This window comes from Dromaius novaehollandiae, chromosome 2 (genome assembly GCF_036370855.1).
Source record: "Dromaius novaehollandiae isolate bDroNov1 chromosome 2, bDroNov1.hap1, whole genome shotgun sequence".
Lineage (NCBI taxonomy): Eukaryota > Metazoa > Chordata > Aves > Casuariiformes > Dromaiidae > Dromaius > Dromaius novaehollandiae.
The window spans coordinates 89,105,138-89,131,644 of NC_088099.1; the positions used below are offsets into that span (position 1 = coordinate 89,105,138).

The window sequence follows — 26,507 nt, forward strand, 5'->3', positions numbered from 1 at the left end:
GAAAATCAAACCATTTTTCATTTCAGTTTTAGTTTTTGCTTTACAAAACATATGAAAATATGTCCAAACCTTAACATATCCTTCAAAGAAAAACTATGATTTTTGACCTCTCTATTAAACAGAGTTGGGGATATAAAACTGTCACAAAGTCTTCATCTTCTCATGCAGCTTTGATCCAAATCCACTGTAATCAGTGGCAGGCTTTCTCCTGACTTCAGTGAGAGCTGAAGCAAGCCTTAGCTGAGAATCCTACTAATTAAAGTTTCATTGTACCTGGACTTTGCCCTTCAGCATTTTCATTTTTCTTCAGTTCTGCAGCAATGCCACTCTGTAAAAAGATCTTGAAAGTAAGGGTTTGGTCAGCTGTGCATACCGAGTCATCAAAGGACTGCTTTGGTACTGTAGGGAGTGATTTAATGGGCAGCATTGCCCATCTCACTCTTTCAAAGATCATGAGTCAGACAGAACATTTCATAAGACTTCAAAAATGAATGGGGATTTTTATGTTGCAGATTAGTCTAGAATGAATTGGAAGGTGTTTTGGGGAAGGTTGCTCTTGGAGAATGCTAATTCACCCGTTGAGTCACCCTCTTACACATTTCATGCTTTGTTTTTTTGCCCTTATCTCTTGCTGTAATGCTCATCCAGCCTGATTCATCCAACCATCCTCTTCTCATCTGTTCTACTCCTCCAATTCCTTCATTTTTCCCTTTAGCCTGTTCTCTTTCTTCCCCGATCTCTTAGGTGCCAACTCTGTTTTCTCTCTAAATCTTTTCCTTGGTTGTCAGTCTTTTTCTGGCTCCTTTTCCTCATGGTAAAAGCATGCGTTATCTTCTTTCCTCTCAAAAAGCCTATCAGTGACCATTTTGCTTTTCCAATAACCATCTCACCTCCCTTTGCTCTTTCACTGTTAAGGAAAATGGATACATTGCCTGCAAACATTTTGCAGAGCTTTTCTTCTCCCATTCCTCTCCAGTGCAGAAGGCTTCCCAAAATAGTTCTTATCTGCCAAGAGCATTCTTACTTTTTGTTGACATCATCATCCTGAATGTCACTCAGTTCCATCTGAACATCATCATTAATTCAGAAATTTACTGAGTATAAATTTTTCAGCTTGCTCTGTATAATGCTTCTAGGACAAGACTTTCAATGGATCTCCAGAAAGGTAAACTCGTATCTCAGCTGCTGCAACATCATGCTACTTATCCCTGATAAATAAAAAATAAAATAATAACAAAAAGAATCCTGGGTTCATATAGAATCTCACCACATAGATTATTTGTATTCTCTGTATTCATGGCCATAAACCCTTCACTTGTGTGTGTGTGTGTGTGTGTGTGTGTGTGTGTGTGTGTGTGTGTGTCCTTCCTCTGGCTTACCTTGCTTATAGCTTGCTATATCTTGTCTAAAAAGGCTTTGCTTTTATGGTTGTCAATCACAATTTCTCCTCCTGCTTATCATTCCCTACTTTCTGTCAAAAAGTTACTTGGAACCCCTGATAAGACCAATTGTTAGATCCTATTGTTATTTTGCTAAATATTGAAAGAAACAGCTTCAAAATTCTTTTTTATGCTTGTCCTCTAACTGAAGAGAAGTATGAGTCAAGCTATTGCATTATTACTTGTCAAAACTTTTTTTTTTCTTTTGTTTGCCAAAATCTGCTATAGGAAATTTGTCCATATTTAAGCTCCTAATGTGTAGAAATCACTGCCTGTCAGCAGCTCCTACCCATTCTTTTGCCTTATTCATCTCACATTTCTTGTTTTATAACTGGAGTTTGAGTCGTGTGGTACATAGATGTTTTAATTATTTCATATGTATGCAACACTGCCTAATGTGATGCTCAATCAAAATTGTGACATTAAGGTAATATGAAAAATCATAAGGACTCAGCAGAAATCAAAGATATTTTTCTGCAGAAACCTTTCAGGTTAGCATTATGCTCATGCAGATCCTCAGTAGACCTTTTTGGCTACTGGTCTGGCAGGCCTTTTTGGTAGCCAGTCTTTTAGACTAGGAAAGTCAAAACCCTGGGGATCCTAGTTCCTAGAACAAAAAACTAAGAATGACCTTATCAGATCAGACCAAAAGGTCATCTAGTCCAACATCCTTTCTCCAGCAGGGGAGAGGGCTAACAGGATTCCTTTCTGCACAGAGAAGATGAAACATCCCAGCATCCTGATACAAAATCAGAAATGTTCTCGTCCTCTCATACTTAACAATTGTATCTGTTTTTTATTCTCTAGGCTGTTTTCAAGAAGATCAGTACCATGTTTTCCTGTAAAACATGAAAGCTATGGTTTTCTTTGATGATGTACCATTTCTGGCTCTATTAATAAGGCCTCCTGTGAACTACCTTCAGGACTTTGCTACTTTACAAGCATTGGACCACCTTGCACAAATTCCATCACTCTGCTTCAACTGAAGTATACACCCTTTTTCTTCAGATAGGAACTTCTACATCTAATCCCCACAGTCCTGTCTTTTCTTTTCTTTTCTTTTCTTTTCTTTTCTTTTCTTTTCTTTTCTTTTCTTTTCTTTTCTTTTCTTTTCTTTTCTTTTCTTTTCCTTTCTTTTTCTTTTTTTTAATTGCTTCAAAGTTTAATCTTCTGAATTCTAGATGCCAGGGAGGATTATTTGCAGGCATCTTCCTGGCTATCTTCAAAAGGTGCAGTCCTCTCTGAAACCCACAATAAAACCTGCTAGCAGGTGAGGTGAAGACTTCTGATGTAATCCTTTCATCCCAGGAGGTCTCCTTCCTTTACACTGGTTTTGGTACTATGAGAAATGTCCTCTTTCAGAACAGACAGCTTCTCAATATCCTTTTAAAAGTTCTGGGTACTGATATTTTATGGTCTCTTCAGTGCTAATAATTTTCAGTTGGCACAAATATTATTGCTCTGTCAGGTGATATCAGCAAGACCTCAGAATAAAGAGAAATAAATCATAGGAGGAATTTCGGCCAGGCTCGCAGAAGCCTTCTCTGTTTCTGCTACCCTAAATAAGGTTAGCAATAATGAATTCCAGGCCACAGTTGCCATCTGTAGAGACACCAACAGAGTGTGATTCTAGTTTAAATATTTCATATTTCCTCTCCCAAATTATTTGAGTAGATTCCTGGCTCCAGAGCTTCCAGTGTGGATGATTTCACTGTACTTCTACAGATGTGCAAGCAGCCCTCACATATGCATGTATGAATCATGTAAGTTTACAGATATGTTGTTGTGATAAAATACAATAAAACGTATTGTTTTGTTTTGTTTTGTTTTTGTCCTGTATATTTCTGCACCGTATTTTGGTCAGTTGAATGACAGATTAATTCTGGTTCAGGAAGGTCAGGGTTTTGGCCATGAAAGTATGGATGATGAATTTAGTTTTCACTTTAGCCTGTGTTACTTAAGTTCTTCTATTAGTTTGGTTTTATGGTAGCTATTGTTTAATTCATGAAGCTGCATATTTTCCTGATAGATGATCCCACTTACTGTTGCATAGCTAAAGCTGTTAAATGTTAAATTATGGGTTTGGAGAAAATTTCTCTTCCTATGGAACATCTCTGGACCATGGTGCTAGGCAGACAGTACGATTCAGTGAATTACCAAAATTTATGCAAAGGATGCCAATGAACATTCAAGTAGATCAAAATTTAAACAGGGAAGAACCTAGTCTGAAGACATATATTTAATTTATCTGGTTATTGAGTTTACAGAGGAATAAATTAGCATTAATTTAGATCAAATGGGTATTCCTTTGGTAAGAAAGAAGGACAAGATAACCATATAACTCCTACCTTTATTATTGCTGAAGCAGAGGTCAAACTGTCTTAGAAATTTCATTTGATCAGAGAATGTATTAAGGGGATTTGTCACTTTTTGCATAATCAATAGCCTTGGAAAACATTCAAAAAAGTGTTCTCACTGTTCCATGAAGATTTTAAGATCTCATTTTGAAAGCTCTGTAATTTGACGTACCATTAAATTTAAGCCATGCCACTGTGGTCAGACATTTGAAACTTCAGAGAAAATTTGAACGCAGATGAAAAGCAAGTTTAAGACTTAGGTGTGGGGAATTGTTCTTATTTGACTTCAGCCCAACATGACAGCTAGATTTCATGTCAATAGATATCGTAAGGCTTATTTTCTTCGCTGGTGGAAAGTTTGTGAGAGCCATTATTTCCATGACAATTCAGACCTCTAAAGCTATGAGCAGTGATAAATGCACATGTCCTCATGGGACACTCTTTCAACAAAAGGTAGAAAATAAATATTTCTCATTTCCAATTCAAATTATCATAAGCATCCCTGGCTCTAAGTCTAATCTTATCTTTAAAGGTTAATTTCTTTCTCCAGAAGTTGAAAGGAGTCCATAATCCAGACTTGGACATTGACCTATTTTCTAAATAGATGGAGAAATTGATAGTGAGGTGAACAAAGTGTGACTACCATTTTCAAAATGCCTACAAGATTTCGAAGCATAACTCCTATTTTCAGAAACTACTATGACATTTATGAGATCAAGGGTACTATTTCTCTGACTACACAAGTGACTGAAATTAAGACATGGATACCTTAGGAAACAGGAAAATATTCTCTGTGACTCTGGAAAAAAATGAGAGTTTATCTAAAAATGAAGCAACATTCAATATTATCCCAAAAAAGCCAAGCTAACTGCATCAAAAGAACATTTGTATGTGGAATGAGATCATCTTCTGTCTGACATATGCCTCCTATCTTAGAGAAACATAACATGTTGTTCAGTCCACAGAGGCCACATTAAAAAATAAATAAACAAACAAATAAATAAGGATTTGGTAAGAGATGAGGTTCCTTTGTTTGATTTCTTTCAGCTTCTAAAAGTAGTGATGTTCTTAATACTGTGTATTCAACTCAAGAGGAGAGAAATTATAGGCATGAGTATTTAGCAAACCCTAAAATATGAACAAAACAAGAGTTTTCTTTCAGAAATCAGAATGTTGCAGTGTAAGCCTAAAATAAGTGCAGCATTCTATCAGAAAAAAAATGTACCTGTTTGAAAGAAATAAATTTGGCATGTGTGAGTCTTTGAGGAAATGAAGTAGTAAGACAAATGCAGCTGAGAAAGGCAGAGATTCAAAAAAATGAATTTTAAAACATGATTCTAAAATTTTTTACATGCGTTTCATAAATATTTCTGATTTCTATTAGAATGGACATTTCTGTTCACCTCAGCTGTACGAAAAGCTTGCGGGGCTTGCAGTTCAGACACTACAGTCATTTAACTTCAAGGTATAAATTTTGCATTAGTTTCAATGTTCCCAAAATGGCTTATTTCAAGGTTGGGGAGAATATTATCACAGTACTTCAAGCTCATAGACAATCATGGTGCTATATCCTGAACAAGCTGCTAGTGGCAGATGAGACTAGCTCATACTTCAGTGAAAAAGAAATCATAATAAACAAGCTCAGAGGTCACAGTAGCATATGTTGCTGTCAGTATGTCATCATGTAGGATATTTAAGCTGACTCACATCTTATAAATGAATGTCCTCAAAGCATAAGACGCTAAGGAAGATTTGGTCATGTCATGTGAAAATTCCCAGGGTTAAGAGCAACACAGCCTCCCGCTAATATACTTATTAAGGCATTTCTCCAGAATGAAGAGTGAGCTTATAGGGGGAATTCATCTCTCAATTGAATGCTGTCGGTATAGTCAGTAGACTCTCCTGTAAAACTAATAGAGATAAATGAGCTTTTCTAAAAGTTGATTAAATTATCCTGTCTTAATCAACCAACAAATATAGTGTGGTCTCCTGGTGACCTGCTGCCTGTGACTTCTTTGATCAACTCCTTCCTTCAGATTTTCAATGTTCTCTTCAGAGAGGTGGAGGAGAACGTTGGTAGAGACGTTCTTAGGTAGAAGCACCATTGTCCCTTTCTTCCTCAGAGGATGCTCCCATTCTCCTCAGCAGCTATATCTCAGTTTTGTTTGTCTGCTAGAACATGGTCTCACAGTGACACTGGGAAAACTGTATTTCCAATGTCCGAATGTACCACTGCTGAAGTAAATTAAGCAAGAAGACAGATCTTAGCAGAGTGCAAAAAAAAGAGTGAGCTAGATTAAAGTAAAGAGCCTGAGGAGATAAAAATAAATGCTGTGACTTAAGACTCATGAGAAATGGAAGCATTGAAAATGTTCATGAAGGTTTTAGGGCAAACCAGGACTGAGTCTTGAAATAAAGAAGAAAAAAAAATAGGAAATGAGGGTGTACTGAGAGGAGAGTAGCAAGAATTGCCTGGGTGAAAAGATCAGAACTGGGAGCCAGTGGAAGCAAGAAAAGGATGATGAGGGGTTTGTGAGACAGATCTGATGAGATGCTGTAGCAGCAGAAGGGAAATGGGATTGCCAAACAGAGCAGATTAAAACCAGACAGAGTCCAGACACTTTAATATCCAATACTATTAGACAAACGGACTTTTTCCTCGTGTGTTCACTGATTCGTATGTTCTTAATTTGTAAGGTATATGGTGAATGAAGTTAGAAATGGAAGGAAAAAGAAAATATCTCAGAGACCAGGTAAATGGATATTGACATGAAAAACTGTGCCTGTTTTTATCTGTGCAGTGGAGCTATACGTTTTCCTGGGCCAGTCATCTAAATCAATATATTTTTAGGAACTGCAAGACACCCTTTTTCTTTAGATGCTCTGCTTAAGACCCTCCATCTAATATGCAAAAAAACCCAAAACACTTAGAACAGCAGATAAAGTTTCTAAGAACATGCACAATTCTGCATTAAGCTATCTGCCCCAAGAAGTCAGGTCCGAACATCTCAGACTGGGCACTTTGAATAAAAGAATGCATTTGTCCTTAATTTCTCAGTTTTCCATTTGTAAAGTAGCAGTAATAATATCTACGAGTCTGACCAGAGTGTCAAGAAAATGAATTCATTCGTGTTCAGAAAACTCTTATTTAACTCTTGTGATGAATGCGAGAGAGAACAGCACATGGAGATTTCTTACAGCATGATTTGATTAGCAAACAGATCTAATGCCACATGCTGATCTATACAAAGTAGTATCAAATAGCTACTTTCTCTGTGATCATGACCAGCCTTCTGAGTCAAATAGGGAAGCCACCTATGGAAGAAAATAGTATATGATCCCATTTTAAAAGTTACACCATAACGTGTAGACAAAAAAAGGGGTAATAAGTTTTTATCATTTAGTGAAACTAATCTTCAAATGTTCGAAACAGACAAATACTAGAAAAGTTAGAAATTGGTGCAAACTTAATATTTGTATTGAGTTTTACATATTAAATAATGTTCTTGATATGCATCCAGTGAGGACTTTGCTTTTCAGCTGAGATGACACTGAAATAGGTACAGTACATACTGGCTTTCAAGTTTTGCTTCCAAAGAGATTAAATGTTATAGTATAAATGAGGCTGAAATTCTTATTAGAAAACTGCAAAATTTAATGCTGTAAGAACAGAGCATGAAATAGATGGTGTTGAAAGCCTGCTAAAGCCAAGGTAGATGACATCAAGTGCTCTCCTCTCATGAGTATTTGAAAGACCACCTGTCACCCACAATATTCGTGTATCCAAGCTGGGATTTTTTGTCTAGATGGGTAGACCATTAGATGAGTAATTAACTGGTTGGATGGTCAGGCTCAACAAGTAATAGCTAAAGGTTCATACTCCACCTGGAGGCCTGTGACTGGCAAGGGTCTAAACTGGGACCTGTCCTGTTTAACATTTCCATTGATGGCATGGAGAGGGTGGCAGAGGGCACTCTTGTCAAGTGTGGAAATGGCACCAAACTTGGGGGGGAGTAGTCAACACGCTGGCGGGCAGGGCTGCCATCCACAGGGACTTAGACTGGCTGGAGGAATTGGCCAACAGGAATCTCATGAAATTCAGCATGGACGAACACCAAGCCCTGCCCCTGGGCAGGAAGCATCCCGTACATGGACACAGGCTGGAGCTGCCTGGCTGGGGAGCAGCTCTGCGGGAAGGGACCTGGGGGTCGTGGCAGGCACAAGCTGAGCATGAGCCAGTGGTGTGCCCTTCCTGCAGACGGCAGCAGCCTCCTGGACTGTGCTCACAGGGGCATGGCTGGGAGATCGAGGGGAAGGACTATCCTCCTCTACTCAGCACTCGTTAGAGTTCATCTAGCTATTGCATCCAGTCTAAGCTCTCAACAAAAGCATCATAAGAAAGCGATCTAAAATTTCTACATTCGGTAATTGGTAAGGTACTAGATTTTTTTACTGAATTTGTAATGGCTGAGACCTTCAGCCTTCAATGAAAAGAGATGACTGTAAATTATCTGATGAACCAACATGTGGTTCAGAAAAATGCAGGTCTATTAAGCTCATAATCTCCTGTTTGAAACATTTTGAGTCTGATAATTTTTTTTTATCAACCTTTAAGGAGGCTGCTGAAAGATTTCTGGCATATTAGCAGATGAAAATCTGCAACCCTTTACCTGGCAGGAGCTTAATGAAATAGACATTTTTCCCTAGCACTGAAAAAATGTCCATGTCATTGATCAAAAAAAGTCAAGGAGCTTGTATTCACTACAAATTAGAAAAATACAAATAAAAATGGCACCTGTAGTGAACTAGGAGCCCAAGGTTTTGACCAGCTTTGGCTGCACGAATAGTGCTAAATATCCAGGTGTCGCGTCACTAAAAAGCTAAGGGCTCTGTTCAGGTGTAAGCATAGGTCTTTGTTGTACTCAGTCGAAATGGTTTCACTGAAGAGGCCCATATCATTCTTTCCCACGTTTCAAATGTTAGAGGTGTTTTGAATGTGGATATCTCCATAACATCTTTCCCTAGTCTGCTGCTTAATTTCTGTGAATATTTCAGGATGATATACAATAAAACTGTGTTACTTCCTCCTATCTAACTTCTAAGCAACACCCACTGCTGTGGAATACTTTGTGCCACTGAAAAATAGGGAGTTTTCTGAACACACGGGAGGGAAGGCTCTCTTCAAAATTTGCATTCCTCTAGCATCTGTCAGGGAAGTGCTAGGATAACTTGACGCAGAGGACATGTTGGATATTTTTATCTCCCACTGTTCTCTTTCTCCTTTTTCTTTTTCCACAATAAGGAAGTCTAGATATCCTTATTACAAAAAGCTGTCTGTTGCTCACTGGTAGTAACGTCTGTCCCTCCTCTTGGCTCCCCATCCTCAGCATTTATTCCTTCAAAGAATAACCAGAACCACATTCCTTTTCTTTATTGTATGTGTTTTCTCAAGAAAAGGAAATGGGAATATCTTCCACTGTTTGCTCCATTATTATTTTGCCTGTGTTTATCTAATGGACTGGGCAACCATCATTCCTCCATCTCTGATCCAGTCAGAGATGTCTTTTAAGGTGGCATTTCATGAAGACATTAACTAAATTGGTTGGTAGTTTTTCCGTTAAAGAGTATTTCATTAGAAAATATCATTTGCTGAACTCTCATCTCATCTCTCTGCAGAAGAGAAATATTTGAAATGGAAAGGACAGGACAGAACATTCTCCAGATCATGTCAAGGCTCCAGGGAGTTGCCTGGGGTATTTTGTAGCTCTCAGAACTGTTTTTTCTGATGTCTGCAGACTCATAGCTCATTTACATAGCCCATTGTATCACCTTACAGAGATCCTGAAGCTGCCTTGGTTATCAAAGTAGTATTGTAGTGAGTCTTATGTCTAAAGGATTTCTACCTTAATTGAGTCCTGAATTTAGATAATTTTTCATAAAGCAGTATACTTGATATGCTTGTTTTTATGCCAGATTTACTGGAAATGGTACTGAGGTAGATTTTTAGGAATTATATATTTAAAATCAGAAGTTTTCCTGATATCCAGTTTCTTTTTATAGTCTCATATACTTTGAAACCTATTGCTTAATTTTCGCACTCCAGAAGACAGTTTCAATCACTACTTTCCCAAAGAAAGCCTGAATTCATATTAATGCCATATTCTTCTTCCTTTTTAACTTTTTATTGGATAATATTTATATATGTAAGTCCACGCAATATATTATTTGTCTTATTACCTGTTTAATATCTCAAGCTAAGCAAGTGGCAAACCATAATTGTTTCATTTTATATTCATCGTGATTTTATTCGCGTATTATTTTGGTATTTGGTTCCAATATGTAATTCTGAGGGAATTCCTTTATAATATGTTATTAATATAATCTTATTATAAATTGCTTTCCATTTACTTCAGATATCATTTCTGGCAGGTGTTTATTAACCCTAACAGCTGTGATGAGTCTTTTTGGTCTACTGAATAAATCTGAAATAACCCCACACAATCACTATCCACCAATTAATCTGGTAACTCTAATATAGGTTAGACTATAATTAGTTTTAATGTATTTTAGTGATGAAAAAATTGAGTCACAGTTACTTGTGGCCATTTAAACTCTGAGTACACTTTCTAGGAAAATAGGGGTGTTCAGGTAGGCTAATATGGTTGGCAAATTCTAATTTCACTTTATATATTCCCCTGGTATTCCGATGGAGCAAAAAAGAAGTTATTACTTTTCTTTTAATACCTGTTGCTTCAGTAGATTTTTTTTTTTTTTTGGCACATTAAAGTGGTGAATGATACCTACAAATAAAGAGCCAAGTTGAAGCCAGCCTGTGAGTGGGGTGCACTGAACAGGCAGTGAAATCGAAAATTTTCTGGCACCATTGACTCTCTAGGCAAGACGAGAGACTGGAAGAAATGCAAAAACATCTCAGGGACTACTGTCACTAATACTGATCTGTTCAGAAAGGTTTAACTGAGATTGTAATATAAATTGCCATCATCACTTTCAGTGGTTCAATATCACACAGTTGTGATTCTGCTCAGGCAGTGTGACCTCCATAATTTCCTAATGACATGACTGTGGCTTAATGTAATATTTACTCCATATTCTACAAATGTATTTAACATTCTTTGGAAGACATATAATGTAATTTCTGTAAATAATTTATATTTCTCTCTTTTGGTTATATATATATAAAAATTAAACTTTGCTCTTCTTATTTTTCCTCTCTCCTAGTTCTGCCTAGCCAAAACTTGGGATGTTGAGCATTTTTTTAGCTTAAATATTACCTTTACTTTAAACTTTTTCCACATCTCATAACAGAGCTGAAAGAAGTGAAGACAATATGTTCCATTTGAGCTTTTGGTGGAAAAGGGGAGCTGTTTTGAATTTTAGTGGTGTTTTGTTCCTAGACCATCTGACCCTATATAAAGTATCCTTGGAAGTTAAAGATTCTGTAGGAATAAATAGACAATTTTTGGTATAGAATGAACAAGCTGAGGCCAGAGAGTGGCAGTCTTCCATACATTAACTTTAAGAATACATTTTATTAGGCAAGATATATCTTCCCGTATTATTTATTGACATCATATTAGGAAGTTTCTTTCGGCTTACTGTTTGTACAGTCCACCGAAAGCCCTCACACATGAATCTCTGTAATAATATAGGGTATATTACAGCCCTATTTACTGTAACTAAATTACTCCTTTCTATCCCTCCTTGAGCCATTAAAAATCTGTCCTACAGTGTGGTGAACATCATCTGCTCCCACTGCAATGAACTGAGTATAAAACAGTGTCTTCCTGACTTCAGACAGTCTGGCACTTCAGGTTGGGGAGGTGTTACTAGCCCTTACTTACCATGATTGAAGCATGTAAATCTTCTAGCCAGCTCTTCTGCAAACTGCATCCACACCTCCCAGACATCAATTCCCACCCTGATGTTTTCCTCTGTCAGTTGCTCTGCTTCTGGTGTGCAGCTTCAGGACAACAATTCAGCAACACTGTGAAATTTCAAGTTTGGGATATTAAAGTGGAAATGAATGTCAAAATTAAGTAAGAAGTTACCTGGACACTGTTTATTCATTTTCGTATGTAATTTGGCAAAACTCTTAGGCCCATCCTTCATCTGAAGTGGCCAGAGTATGCAGTGGGCGGTAGTGAAACCCTTTACAAAAAGTCTTGGGGGCTGAACTGGATTTGGAGCCTTGGTCGTTATTTTATACCTATAGTATAGCAGTATCAAAGAACTTTTTCCTTATAATGAGATTTTTTTTAAAGTAATATGTATAATGGCATCCCTAAAAGCTCTATCTCATATGCCCATGCATTCATATTCATGCATATATGAAACTGTACTTTTAAAGATATTTCAATGTGTTTTTAATGCAGTTACTGACTTGATATATAAAATCTAATTGTTTCCAGTACTGACTTCTCACTGGAGAGAAAACCTCCTGGTTTGCTATTGTTAAAAATATCTGAAACCTCACTGAATAACAGCTGTTACAAAACTCCTTTGATTTTACATTTTTCCTTTCACAGTATGTGCCTCTGTACTCTATTTCACAGGGCAATGCTCTGTTGAAAGCCCTCACTCTAAGAAGGAGTGTGATAGTTGTCAGTGATATCCAAAGAATACTGAATAACATATACATATCTTACTTTTAATGTCTCCTTAATGCATTGACTTTCCTGGCTGTAGGAGCTAGTAAAAAGAGAATCAGCATAAGGTGAAGCGTATCCCCTGCTGGGTGGCCAAACTGCATGAAATCTCATGCTTCATTAATGATGCTTCTCATACCAACTGGCCAATGGATCATGAAAATGAATTAGAAGTACTACAGGGATTTTTTTTCTTGTTGTAACATTCATAAACAATTATGAACTGCTGGCTCCTACTTTTGCAACAGGTAAAGATTTCATTGCTTTGCTTTAGTCATAAAAGAAACATAGTATAATGGTTAAAGCTGAGGGAGTGGGGAAGGCACTGTCAGTCTATTTAATCAACATTTTTCCTTCTTTGGGCAAGATATCCTCTCTGTGCTCCATTTCTAATGTGGACATAACATTCTATATGATAATGCAGCAATACAATTTTTTCCAGTCGCACCCCACTGTGAAGCTTCTACCTCTCCCCAAACTCAGACAACAATCTATGGTGCCTTTTTTTCTGGTTTCCTAATTGAAAAGAAAAGAAATGAAGGCCTTAAAGGGCTCGAAGTTTTAAAAAGAGAGTGCTTGCCCCCTGCTAAAAATCAGGCTGTTTCCAGGTATTTCAAATTGCTCATGCCAAAGTTCAGGGCACTCACCTTTTTTTTTTTTTTTTTTTTGAAACCTTTGATCTGCACCTCAAAATCCACGGACAGATGACACTATATGCAGTGAACATACAGAATATGAATAGAATATATAGATTATAGAAATTATAAGTCCTTATTGAGGTCTCAGTTCTGGTGATGACTGTTCTAATGTGTGCTTGCAGTCCAGAGGGAGGTTTTCTTGGTAGCTCTCATGTGCCCAAACCCTTCCAACAGGGATGGAAGATGAAGGGAATTTCATTTTCTCCTTTGTATTGTAAGTGCTTGTGTGCAGATATGTTCGACCATATGTCAGAGCTTAATTTAATGACAAAAAGACATTTCTCCACCTCCATTCCATTTGTCATTGGAAGGCATGAGCTGCCAAACCAGAGCAGAGATCTGATGGTTATGTTTGTCTTGAATGTGAACAAAAGCTCCGGAAATCAGAAGAGAAAATCTTAACAACAAGACAAGGTATTAACAGAAACATGGAAGAAAATAGGACTTCCTCATATATCTCAGCCTTTTGCTTTTATCTTTCCTTTGGCCCTTGCTTGGCATTCTTCTGAAACAAGGGAATTCAGCCCTTGCCTGTTCTCCTGCCAGATCTGAGTAAGTTGCCATCCAGTATTAACTTTCTCCCAACTGCTCCATAGTTCTGATGAGTTAGGCTTCTCCAAACAGGAGGAGTCTGAAAAACTTTGCCGCCTTCCTTTGGGGCACCTGGTTCTCCTCTACTACAAGTCAAGGCCGCTATCTGTATGACTCTTCTTTCTGTTGCCTCAGCTGTTGAACTGCAGGAATGATGCTGTGTTCACTTTCTGATGGCATAGCCCTGGCTTTCACAAAGTAGAAAATTATCTCAGAGAAAGGCTTTCACTCTGTCAGTGAGCCTGCATTCAGTGCCGTGGTGGGCAGCGTTACCCAGGAAGGGGCTGCAGGCTGGCCAATGCTACCGCTGGGTGTACCAGCACATTGTGATTGTTCATCCTTTAATTCTGGTCTCACGTGCAGATCAGTGGGTAAGAAATGTTCTGACATTCACAGGGCTTGAATCACTCTGAAAAAAGGTTTTCCAAAGGTTTGGAGGGAGTTCATTTTTACTTTCTGGGAAAAGGTGACAGGAATTTACCTAATTGTGTTTTAAAAATATCCTAAATGATTTTATGCCCCCCTCCCAATTTTTTTTTTGCTTCAGAGCTACCTTTTAGAGACTCTGCTCCAGGTCTACAGAGTCCTCCAAGATTTGGTGGATTGAATATCTGGAGTAGCATTTGCAGTTTCAGTAGTATAAGATTCCCTTCTGTGCAATCAGGAAAGAAAATATGCCTGCCACAGAAGAAAAAAAGAATAACTTTTACCCACATTTGCCTTGCTTACCTCCAGTTATGTATATCTGAGGATGATAGTACCACAAATCTTTCTTTCCCCTCCTGTGCAGCCTTAACCCTAAAATTAGAGGATATATCTGGTCTTCTGCAGTTATATGTTTATTAATCTACATTACATTTAGATTAACACAAATGGGGCTATTTTTCCCTTTTGGTTTGATTTGAAGTGTAAGAAGAGGTACAGCCTGCTGTTTTTTTTAATTTATCCATTTCCTCTATTCACTGTAAGGGTCTGAGATACTTTCCACATTAAAGTAGAAGCTAATTTCTATCAGCCTCATAATCTAATACTTGAATGAATATTCAGCATTCCTGTCTGTGTCTTACCTGAAATATAAAAGGCTTCCAACTGTAGGCCAAGTATATGTTTCATGCTGTTAATTCTTGTCAACAACTGCGCTTCTTTATAAGACTGAATTCTGCACTCAGGCTCACATATTGAAAATGAAAGCATTGGTTAATGTACTTTTCTGTTTTCACTGTGAATGAAGAAAATAGCAGTCAATATACTTCTAACAAACACATTGTCCAAGATCAGCGGAAATTTTAGTGTCCGGCTGATAGGAAAAATAAAATTCACCTCTTAACTTTGAAATGATCTTGCAGACCTACATTTTCCCTCTAATCTTTTGTTACTGCTTAAGAACACCATTAAAAAAAAAAATGGTAAAGAAGAAATCATTTTAATGAAAGAGCTCCAGTAACTTCTCTATCTAGCGGTAACATTTTCAAACACATCTAAACGATTTAGAAATGAAACCAAAAATTCACTTTCAGTAGCAGACTTAAAGAGAAGTTTGCAAATGTGATTTATAATTAGCAATTAAACTTCAGTGTGTTGGCAAAGTCTTTCTTTTTGTATTTTTTAAGTAGAATTACTGCCCTCAGAAACTGATTCTGGACAGAGGGAAATACTGAACCAGTTATGCCACGATTATAGTCTAAGAAATGGTTATTTCTGAAAATGGAACTCCCAGAGTGCAATGTTCTTCTAATAACATATCTGCCAGTGTTACTCCTAGTTAAATAAGTACTTGAATATTTTGATCGTGTTAGAGTTTTGTACTGTGACTCTTCTATTACTACTGCCATTCAACGTGAAGTGTGCTCCACATGACTCATTATTTCCATCTTCATTAGACAATGACATTAACGAACAATAGACTTTAAATATTGATGCTTTTGTGCATCTTAGAAAATGAAGATATACTATAAGAGCTCTTCTTGGTGCTTTCTTGCAGCAGGTGGTCCTTGCTGAGTTGTTTTAAAGTGAAATGCTGATTTCAAACTTTCAGAAGCTTCTTTTTTCCCTTTCTCATCAAAATTTCTTAACATGTAATTTTAATCACTCTGCAAAAACAACATCCTCTGATGGTAATTTAGTGAATGACACTATAAGCATTATGGACATATTCTGAGCTGGTGTAAATTAGCCTAGCTCTACTCATTTCAGTAGAAATAGGCCATTTAAAAATGAACTTAAATTGAACACTAGCCTCAATTTGGAAAAGCCTGTAAGCACACATTTAAAGACTTTGTTGAATTGGAGCAAACTATTGAATCATGATTTCCGTGTAAGGAAGAAAAAACTCCATGAAAGATTGTTTTTCAAGCAGGATCTGTAGATGTTGAAAAAGCTGCATTCATAAATAACAAGGTGGTGCCCCTACACAGTCCATCTGTGGCTAGGGCACTTAATGATGTTTTGTGATGAGTGCTTGGTTGTGAATTATATTTACATCCACTTTAAAATAATTTTACATTCCCAGACTGGAATAATAAGTCTATAGTTAAAATTATCATCTGGACTTTGAGATTGACCCAACAAAGGACTAATATAGAATATTGTTGTGGTTCATCCGGGGATACAAGTAGTAACCCAGAAATAACATTACGCCAATAAAACATAATAATAATTAAAAAAGAATCTTGAAAAGTTGTGAATGATAAGAAACAATATAAAAGGTGTTTTTGTAACAATCTCGAGAATCAGTATTATCTAGTTGCCAACCGAAAGGGAAAAATACAATCAACATCCCTTACAACCTGTTTTAATCTAGTTCTGTTGTGATTACATCCTAAAGTGAATATTGATACTTACTGGTTTACTGCCTTTCTCTTCTACAGATTCACTTTGCACTCAGTGATGAGAAAAAGGGACTGGGTACTGTGAATTGCTGAGTTGTATTGACTGCTTGCATTAGTCCTACAAGTGTTTTTGTAAAACCTGGAAGAGCTTCTTTACTAAAAGTATCTCTTTCTTTGTTCAAAAGTCTTGGTCAACAATGTGAATGGCTATTCCCATGATGGCACTTTTTTCTCATATTATACATATGCAGAAGAAAAGTCATGAAATCACTGAGCTGTTTCACAAATACCACTACCTGATGTGTAGTTTCATTTTTTCATAGGTTGGCATGAATCTGAGCCTGTGGACAACAGCTAATTATAGGCTCTGTAGCTAATTCCAGAACTCTATAATAATTGAGAAAGCTGAGAACAAAACACAGGACTACCACAGGACTAAAAAAAAAAAAAAAAAAAAAAAGCATTGATGACCTTTCAGTGACGATTTATTTTGTGGGAAAATATACCACTTAATTAATGCACAGAGGTGCACATTGTAGACTGATGTTCCGAACTCCGAAAAGAGAGTGGGCATGTGATGCACAACCCAAAAGTATACATACTTTGTCTGGGACTAGTACTATATGGAAGAATGAGTATACTGAGTTGTACACATCATGTACAACCAAGTACATGATATAATACAGAGGTTAGCTTGTCTGATTGTTACCTTTTTAAAAGCACTCCCTACTTCTTTTTGTATTCTGATCTGCACTTAATTAAGCTGGAATAATTAACACCATGTGTTTGTTCTTACTTCATTACTGACACTTACACCTGCACTACTAGGATGTGCTAATATTTTATTTATATTTTGTATTTTGCACTTTTGTATTTTATATTTATATCTTACTTATATTATATTTTTACTGTCTATTGCTTTTTTGCCATTCACATTTTAGCTAAGACAGACACTAATAAAATCCTTGCATTATTTATCTCTGTCTTTGGCATAATAGCAGCAGTAATGAAAAAAAAATAAAAACTTAGACACTGATAATAACTCCAATCACATTTACCACACAATGAAATATAATTCAGTGCATCTTTATACTGTGTCCTTCATGTATTCACATCACAGTGAGAAATACACAGAGCTGTCACGAAGCATAAGTCAAGCTGAACGAATGGGTTTTTAATTTTGACTGGAAAATACAGTCAACCCACTGTTCATGATCTCATGCAGAAGGACATTGCAAAGGCATGCTGGAGTTAAAAGACTTTGAACTAGTGGAATCAAGCTGGTTATGAGGAAGAGATTTGAAGACGAACCAATATTATCACTACATAATGAGAATAAGCTGTACATATCTGCAGTATAGTGAATATAAATTGGTATGACCAAAAATGTGACAAAATAAATCCTGAAGGCCAGATTAATGAAATAGCTTAAATGCCCATGATGAAATTTGGGCATGTTTAAGAAAACCTGGATGGCAGAGGATTACATTAATTAATATGTGGAAGCAAGTGGATCAAAATGTCAAAGTCTTGAATAATAGGACTTATATCTTTATGACAACTGGTGATAGAAAATTACTGATGTGGGAAGAATATAGAAAATCTTTTCTTTACAATTTAGCAGCTTGGCAGGTCCACATTTATTTGTTTATCTCTACAATTGACATTCTTTGACTGGAGCAAAGAGTACAATTTCTCTACAGTTGTCATGTGTACATGTTATATATGGCTTCTGCAGTGTGTAAGGTACCATAGACCATTATGTATTAACATGTAATTATAAATAATTTTGGAAACATCATTTTGGGTTTGTATGTCCCAGCAGAGTTTAGTTTGGAGTTCCATACTCTTTACTGCCATTTTCCTTGTATGTACTTTATCTTCTTGCAGGATTGGAGAATTTTAGTACAAACAACAGACGGAAGTGTCATTTTAGACCACCTGCTTTATACAGTACTTTTTTCATAACTCATTTGATTTTGTACAGGGAATGAAATTTTGGCCCCACTGAAATTAATGATCACTTGGACACAGACTTCTGTGGGGTACAGATTTTATACATAATATTCTCAACAGTATACATGCTTAAATTTAATTCTTTCATTAGCAATGGATGAACCACCCTGGGTTCAGTGATTTGCTTCACACAAGCATCAGAAAGATTTGGCTGCTTCTCCAACTATCCCTATTAATTGGCAAATGTGTAGGAAATCTCAGGAGAATTGACTCTCTCAGGAAATTTCAAGCAATTACTGCATCTGTTTAAGTGAAAAGAGCTATCAGAATGTTGGCAGTTTCTTTCCAATATACTGTCAGAATCAGGAAGAATGGATGCCATAAAAATATTTATTTTTAAAGGAAAATATTGAGAATAAATTCTAAAGGACAATATTAATCTTTGTGTCATTTAGACAATTGGATATTCACAAGGGCTTTTCATGCATCTGAACTGATTTCTAACCTCAAAAGTCCTGGGAGAGGGGCTTGCTTAAAACTCATAAAAATTACATAAAACGGGTTTTCTACAAATTGGTTCTTTTTCCTGGGTTGTTCAAATATTATATTCTCAAGTCCTCAAGTAGCTAATCAAATTCATTAAGAATTAAATTATCATTTTTGTCAAATACTGAATAACATTTTCATGCTGTTTTACTAGAGACGTCTTGCCCCAGAAGATGCAGAATACCTGTGGCTTAAAAGTCATGAAGTTACCTTTCACAGACAGCTTGGAAGATGCTTGTCTGAGACCATGCACACAAAGACATGCTCAAAACAGCCAATTTTAGAACTACCTACAAATCATGAGTACATCTAAACCCAAAAGGCAATGGTTTTAAATTGAAAATGTCTTTATAGAGGTGAAGATGATTAAACACTAGCATAGATTGCCTGGGATCTCTGTCCGTGAAGGGTTAAGAGCAGGCTAGACAAACATCTGCCAGGAATGGCATAATGCACAGCAATCCTATTTAAGGGCAATCACTTGTAGCTCAATTTTCAGTTATTCTATTAATAAAATTAATGATGATACTAATGACGATGTTATATGAAATCTCTGGCTACAGGAAACTGTGTGGTTGTTATTGCTTTTCAAGTAGAAGCCACTTAGTATTTCACAAAGGTGATAGTTCTGCCTCAAAAGTGCCCTGCACATATGATTAAGGTGAATCTATATTAGCTTTTAATAGTGGTCAGATTTGGGCATAGCAGAGAGATTCTGATTATAACCATTTTCTTCCAAATTTATATTTACACACTGGCCAGTTCATTACAGTATATCAGCTTCTGCTTACTGCAGCAAAGTAACATATCTATTGACTTAAACATCCAGCCAAAAACTTATCAGCTGGTAATAAAAATGTCAGAAAAAATATAGCTTCTATGTGTTAAGTCCACCATGCAAAATCTTGCAGGCAAGTCACACAAATGTAACAAACAGTATTGCTACAGCAAATACAAGTAATGCTGAGCATTAAGTGACCTCTGTCTCTCTGGCATGGTGGTACTGAAATATATAAACCAACCAAGAAAAAATAAATCTTATTTTACTAGACACAAACCAAATCACATGCTATAGAACACAAGAACTGACATCCATCAGATTTTTTCCTGTTTTTGCATTATCCAGGAGAGGTGACCCAGCTAAATAGAAATGATTAACTAGATACAAACAAAACAGAGCTACTGGCCACAATTGACTAGTTACTAGGTAACCAGCACATTGCTGCCAGTGAAAGAATTAAAAAAAATTTTTTTGAAGTTTTATTTTCACAGATGAGTCTCTGCTAAAAGTGACAAGACAAGACTGCAAATAAGCAGAAATCCTTCACACAACCTGTTCAGCACAGGAAGATCAAATAAACTTCTTTAAACTTGTATTTCTCAGGCAAATAGCAAAGTTCTGGGTTAATTTACGTCAGCATAAACTCGTAAGGATTCAACTGACTTCCCAGGAGATGCTTAAAATTCACATTGGTACATCTAAAATGAGAATCTGACCCAAGGGGTGAGGCACCAGTTCATGCCAAAGGCAAAGAATAGTGTTGCAGACTGCCACTCAGCTCGTTACACCAACAACAGTAGAATTATGACACCATTGTCTCAGAAAGTTTGACCATTAGAAGCCAATGACACCACCAAAGGCTGTGAAAATAGACATTTACTACTGCTAGTATCAGGACCCAAATTATTTGAAGTATTTGACAATGTGCAAGGAGATACAAACAGAACATGTAGTCAGTTTCCATAAAACCAAGCCCAGTATTTTGTGCCAAAATGGAATTTTACCTGAGAGAATTTTATATCTCCTGAGCAATGTAATGATGAATCAGAAAAAAAACACTTTCATTGCCTGAGAACAGTAGCCTAAACACCACGTTCTGTACTCAATATCAGCTGTAGTGATTTGTTTCCATCAAAATGTGTTTGTAGAAAGGGGTATATTTTTCCCCGGTTTCTGTAATTGGTATAATAAAGATTTCAGAATAAAGCAGCCTCCTCATAATCAACAGGAAAAGAACTTTTTTTCTACAACCTCGGAAAAAACTAATCTCAGTCTTCCTAATCTTAACTCTGACAGAGTGACCTGCTGTACTATGCTCAACTGTATCATCACAAGAGATATTGTCTTGCAGAAAGAAAAGACACAATAACAATTGTAGAAATATATGTCAAAATAAGGAGAAAAGTGATGTATGTCATCAATAATCTTGAAAATTTCACAGCAGTTGCAGTCACAGAAAAAGGAAGAATTAAATAAAGTCTACAAACCACTGGAAACTGCCTCAAGGTCTGATCAAAGTGCATCAGACTAAGAAGAGGAGGAAGCATCTGAATATACAATCCATCAAGTAGGAACTGTTACCAGCCCCCAACCAACTATTCAGTTAGCAGTTACAAGAATGGATTTGCTGAGCCAGGGGTTGTAGTAAAACTTACAAAGTAATTTTGGAATCATGGCTTATGTGTGGAGGATAAATTGGCTCCAACAGGACTCACAAAACACTGCAAATGAATTGTGACCACACAAAATAGATTAAGTTCACAGAAGTAAAGAACTGAGACCTAAAACAGAAGCAGTATGAAACAAATAGGAGGGAAAGTGTATTATATCTTGGATGATCATATGCGAAAGTGCTTGATTAGACTAATTCTGTTGGCTTGTGGCATTCCGGAAGCAAAGTCCATGAATGCTGATAAGCATGTTGCCTATTTGCTAACAGAGAAGAACTCAGTTTACTGTTTTAGAACTACCAGATGTGTTGATCCTTTGATCAGATAATTATGGACCAGATAATTATTGCCCCTTAGAACAGAGGAAAAATGCTCTTTCTAGCAAAATGCTAGATGCTTTCCAGATGCTTTCTACCAAAAAAGAATGGCAGAGAAAGCATCTGGATACTTGGAGAGCTGTCAGAAATCCAAGACTGTCTGCAACTGGACATAATCCACAGGTAAGCTTCGAAGCTCACGTGGGTGGTTATACCTTCCCATAGAAATCATGCTGTTCCAGCTTTGGCAAATATGAGAAATGACTTCACTGTTGCATCTTGTCAAAACAAGCTTTTAAGAACGTTTGTAGCAATTTGAACTGCTTGTTAATCCAAACACGTTGCCACACTTTCCTTTCACACTGTCCTATGAAAACAATAAAAAAATCACTTTTTCAATATTAACATTGTTAAAGTGTGCCAAGGCAACAAAAGCATAGTAACTATTATAATAGCACATTCAAGTCTTAAGCAGTGTTCCTGTGTTTGGAACAATGCATAATATATCCTCTTGCATGGAAAATGAAATGTTTTGTCTCGGTTAAATGAAAAGTGTTAGTGAACCTGAAGCCTTCCATTTCTTTTCCTTTTCTTTTTGAGAAAACTAAACACTGTTTCTCATCAGGGTTTTGGTTCAGCCAGCAAAATAAAAGAAGACCAGTTGTTCAAAAGTGATTTTTTTTCCTTAAAAAATAAGAAAATAAAATGTTGTAATATATTCTAAAATAATGTTCTCGATAAACACATGCTTTGTTATCATCATTTCAGAAGCCATCTAAGGTATTTCTGAAATAAAAAAGTGTATAGGTTTGTGAAACTGATTTCAGGTTCCCTGTAAAATTTGTGGTTTTTATAATAGTAAGGCTCCCGCCTCTCTGGTCATACATTTAGCAACTATCTGTATTTTATAGGGCATGCCACAATGCTTCCACATTTCTTCCTAATAGTAACCTTGTGATTAGGGTGTCTGTTGACTAAAAATGCAGGAAAGAATAATTTGGGGTACTGAGAGACTTGGGTGGGAGATAAATGTATCAAAGAACAATGTGTTCTAAGACAATTAATCAGTCATCGGTCTAAGCAATGAGAATATCTCTTTTCTGCTGCTTAATGAAAAATAGGCCCAGTCAAACAGTGAAGTTTATTAGGTAGTGAATGCTGTGCAAATATGTGGTCACCTTCCCTGAGATCAAGTTGTATAGTTGTACGATCAGTGCACAGGTTTGCATTAGTCTTCCAGTTGTTTTATGCTTTCTCTGTCCTGTGATGATTAGAAGATAAGAATTCAAGGAAAAGCTGTCTCGAGTGCCATTTTTCAATGTGTATGGTGAAGATCAATAACCCCTCAAGAACTGGCATGCTAGCACTGATCTTAATAGTGCTCTCTCTTGAATATTTTGCTGATGTTTTAAATCTGTGTATGCTGATCTTCCAGTAATTGCTCGGTCATACTCTTTAATAAAACTGGAGTTAGGAGACAAGAGTTTTAGCAACAAATAGTTTTAAAGGGGGTACCAACCTGCCTTTGGGGGTGCCAAAAGTTATGTTGGGTTAGATCTCCATCCTTCCTGCTTTATGCCCTTGGATACATTCATGTTCTTAATCCCAGCTCATGTTTCAGGTTAAATTTTAACTTGCTGAGTTTATGCTTGTCAAAATTCTAGATCCTCTCTCTGATAGCCTTTCTGGGCCTCCCTGGCTCTGGCAGCCCCCTTGGCAATAGGATACCAGTAAAACCAGCCTTTCTGGTGGAGCTGTGCTGTGATCTAAGGCTGGAAGCTGTGATAGTCAACGTTCAGCCTTTGCCTGTGAATAGCCCAGCAGGAAGCACAATCCAGACACCGGCCTATTCCCACTGGTCCCATGTCCCTCCAATCCCTGAGGAATAAGCAGAAAAATGGATGAGTTGATCTGACAGTGATAGCATATGGCAGCTGCCATAAGAACCTGTGGCTTGTAGCCTATCACATCATGTGCACAAGACAGATGGCGGCAAGGAGTGGGTTGCCACCACCACAGCTCTTCATCCAGCTGTGCCTGAATTGGGAGAGGCCTCAGGAAAATTCCCACTGGAAGAAACTGTGGGCTGCCCAGTGAGAAAAGTTGGATATCACAAAATCAAACATTTTGTTGACAAGTTGTATGGCCAAGAGAAGTCATTTCTTCTCTTTTTACTTACATCTGCCTTGCCTACTATGTTTAGACTGACACTGTTTTTTATGTAGGGCGTGGAACTCTGTGTTTCCACAGTTCACCTATCCTGTAAATAATAATAACAATTTCTGAAAGATGCTTATATTCTAAATAAAAAAGACATCTCAGTGTGTTTTGATGGAGAGAATCAGATAAACATACATCCAAGCACAGAAATGGGAGCTTAAAAGAATTTGTCTTTTAATACTTCAGAGGAAAAGAGGCTTATTGGGGGTTGTCATTTTGGCAGCATGACTTACCTTTGAATTGTAGTATTGTAGTATGCACAGTCTGCTGCTTGTTCCTTTGAAATACCTAGAGCTAGGCAGAAGGAGCTGCTTCGTTAACTCTGAACGGTTTTTTTTCATGAGTTGCCAGAATCCTCTAATTCTAAAGAGAGATTTTAGTGTGTGTATTTCAGGAGGGGAGGCATGTTTAACAAGTAAATATTTTATAAAATATCAGAGACTTTCAGGGATGCCCGATATCGGGCAACCTTCTAGAGCACTTATATTAGCAAGACAGCCACTGTGTTTTTGGTTTCTGTATTGACATCATTATCATGGCTGTTCAAAATGCTGATGAAATGAAGAGTAATGGGTAGCAGCTAGCTACTGCATTGTCATTGAATCTTTCTGCAGTTCGATAATAATAAATACAAACTAGTGAAAAGGAAGGCATCAAATAACTAAAAATGTTGAGAGCCAATATTGGTTGTTCTGAAAGTGCTAATATAACAACCAGGCATTTTATAAGTGTTGATAATAATTCTGCAGTTTGAAGGATTGGCTGAGCTAGATATTTGGGGACGTATTTTACTAGGAAGTCAAAGTAAGGTCACGTTGTAAACAGAGGTTAGTCAAGGAAAGAGTATTAAAACTGAAATGGATTTATGTAAAGGTTCATGCCTGAGCAAAGACCTGGTTAATGTCTTAAATTTAAGTTTTTCCGCATACTTGCTTTTGACTTTGAATTGTGAAAATCAAGTTAGGTCATGAAGTCATGAAGGTTCTGTCCCGATCCAATATCGGGGGCGGGGGGGTTCGTTACGATCCCAAGGACGAGATTAAGACTCTAAAACCGGTCAAATATCGTACAACCTTTTAACTTTATTTTCCACGGAGTGGGGAGAAAAGGCAAAAGGGAGGAGAGAGAGAAAGAGAGAGAGAAAAGGGGGAGAGAGAAAGAGATATTACCACCCATGGATCCAGCGGCGTCCCGTTGGTCCTCTTCACCCTGGGTGTCCGACCCTAGGTTCCCGCTGAAAAGTTCGGAGCCAAATCAAGGCAAATTAAATAATGACACGCGTGCAGTAGTTACGGCTCGAGTTGGGTGCCTCTGAAGAGGGACCCTGAACAAAGAAATCCCTGGGCAATTATAGCTTTTTCAAATTAAGTTTCCCACCCCTCACGCGGTAGTTCAGACCAATAGTAATTTTGGGGTCTGGGGTCTCCTGCTCCCTATTGGGTCTCATCGTTGTTCCCAGGCAGGCTGCTTTTCTCCCTTATCTTTACTGTTGCGGTTTCTGCTGACAAATGTGTTTTGATTCCTCGGGTTCTGCCCTTCTTTCTCAGGGCCCTGACAAAGAGGTGTTGTTCCAGCAATTAGCACTGCCCCAGCAGTGACAGTAGGTGTTATCTTCCAAGGTCCTGAAGAAGAGGATATAATCCAGACCCCCCCTAATTAATACTGTTTCAGCAGTGAGGGGAGGCTTTGTTTCCCAGGGTCCTGGCGCCCAAGCAGGCCTCACTTCAAAGCCTTCACATCCTCCCTCCTGGAGTGTGAAGCATAGGAATGCAAACTGCTTGTAACTCCCTTATCTTTCCAGCCTGCACCAGCTCTGGGGCCCTTTCTCACTGACCTAGGGAGTGTGGCCTAAGGCTTCAGCAAATTTAGCTACTCATGCTAAGCAAGTTTTATAGAAGTTGTGCTAAGCGGCAGTAATTTGCAGTCCAGGTCCCAAAGTCTCTGTCCGATCGTGGTCTGGTTCAGCGCAGGCTCGGTGTGTCCCGGGTGGTCACAGGGAGACCATTTCAGGGGTTGCAGCAGCTCAGTCCTGTTTCCGCCGGGAACAGATGGCTTGTTGGGGGTTATGGTTTGCTTGCACCTTATGTACCAAGAAATGTTTAAGACAAAAGTCCTGTCCGCCACAGGTTCTCACTAGGCTGAAAAATGTTTCACTTGTGATCTGGTTTTGGTCCAGATTCTTGAAGAACATCAGATTCTACTGTATCAGAGAAAGAACACTAAAAACAGGCTTTTTTCTTTTTCTTTTTAATTTGCAAGTCAAAATTGTAAGAGTTTTGCATGTGAAACTGAATGAAAGAGCTTCAAGACTTTCCTATGAGAGAATTTCTGGTTTTAATTATAATTTTGTTAACATTCTCATAACGATCTACCATGCAGGGTCATCATTACAGAGATGAAATGTAGCCCAGGTTCATGAGCTTGAAATGGATTTCAGT

The 26,507-nt window shown here is 37.5% G+C and overlaps 1 long non-coding RNA gene across 11 annotated transcripts; it reads right to left on the reverse strand.

Moving 5' to 3' along the window:
* Positions 1-25,746, reverse strand: LOC135327523 (uncharacterized). 11 transcript variants are annotated; one of them, XR_010387775.1, is made up of 8 exons: positions 25,239-25,744; positions 24,303-24,432; positions 23,369-23,727; positions 22,065-22,216; positions 14,819-14,970; positions 14,305-14,429; positions 11,659-11,801; positions 1-1,208 (listed from the first exon to the last, which is right to left on the reverse strand). It is a non-coding gene; the product is annotated as an uncharacterized LOC135327523 (long non-coding RNA). The 11 variants fall into 11 exon arrangements; XR_010387778.1 differs by lacking the exon at positions 1-1,208 and adding an exon at positions 2,556-2,923 and having other exon boundaries at positions 25,239-25,745; XR_010387777.1 differs by lacking the exon at positions 1-1,208 and adding an exon at positions 2,556-3,041 and having other exon boundaries at positions 25,239-25,745.
* Between the last annotated feature and the right edge of the window lie 761 nt (positions 25,747-26,507).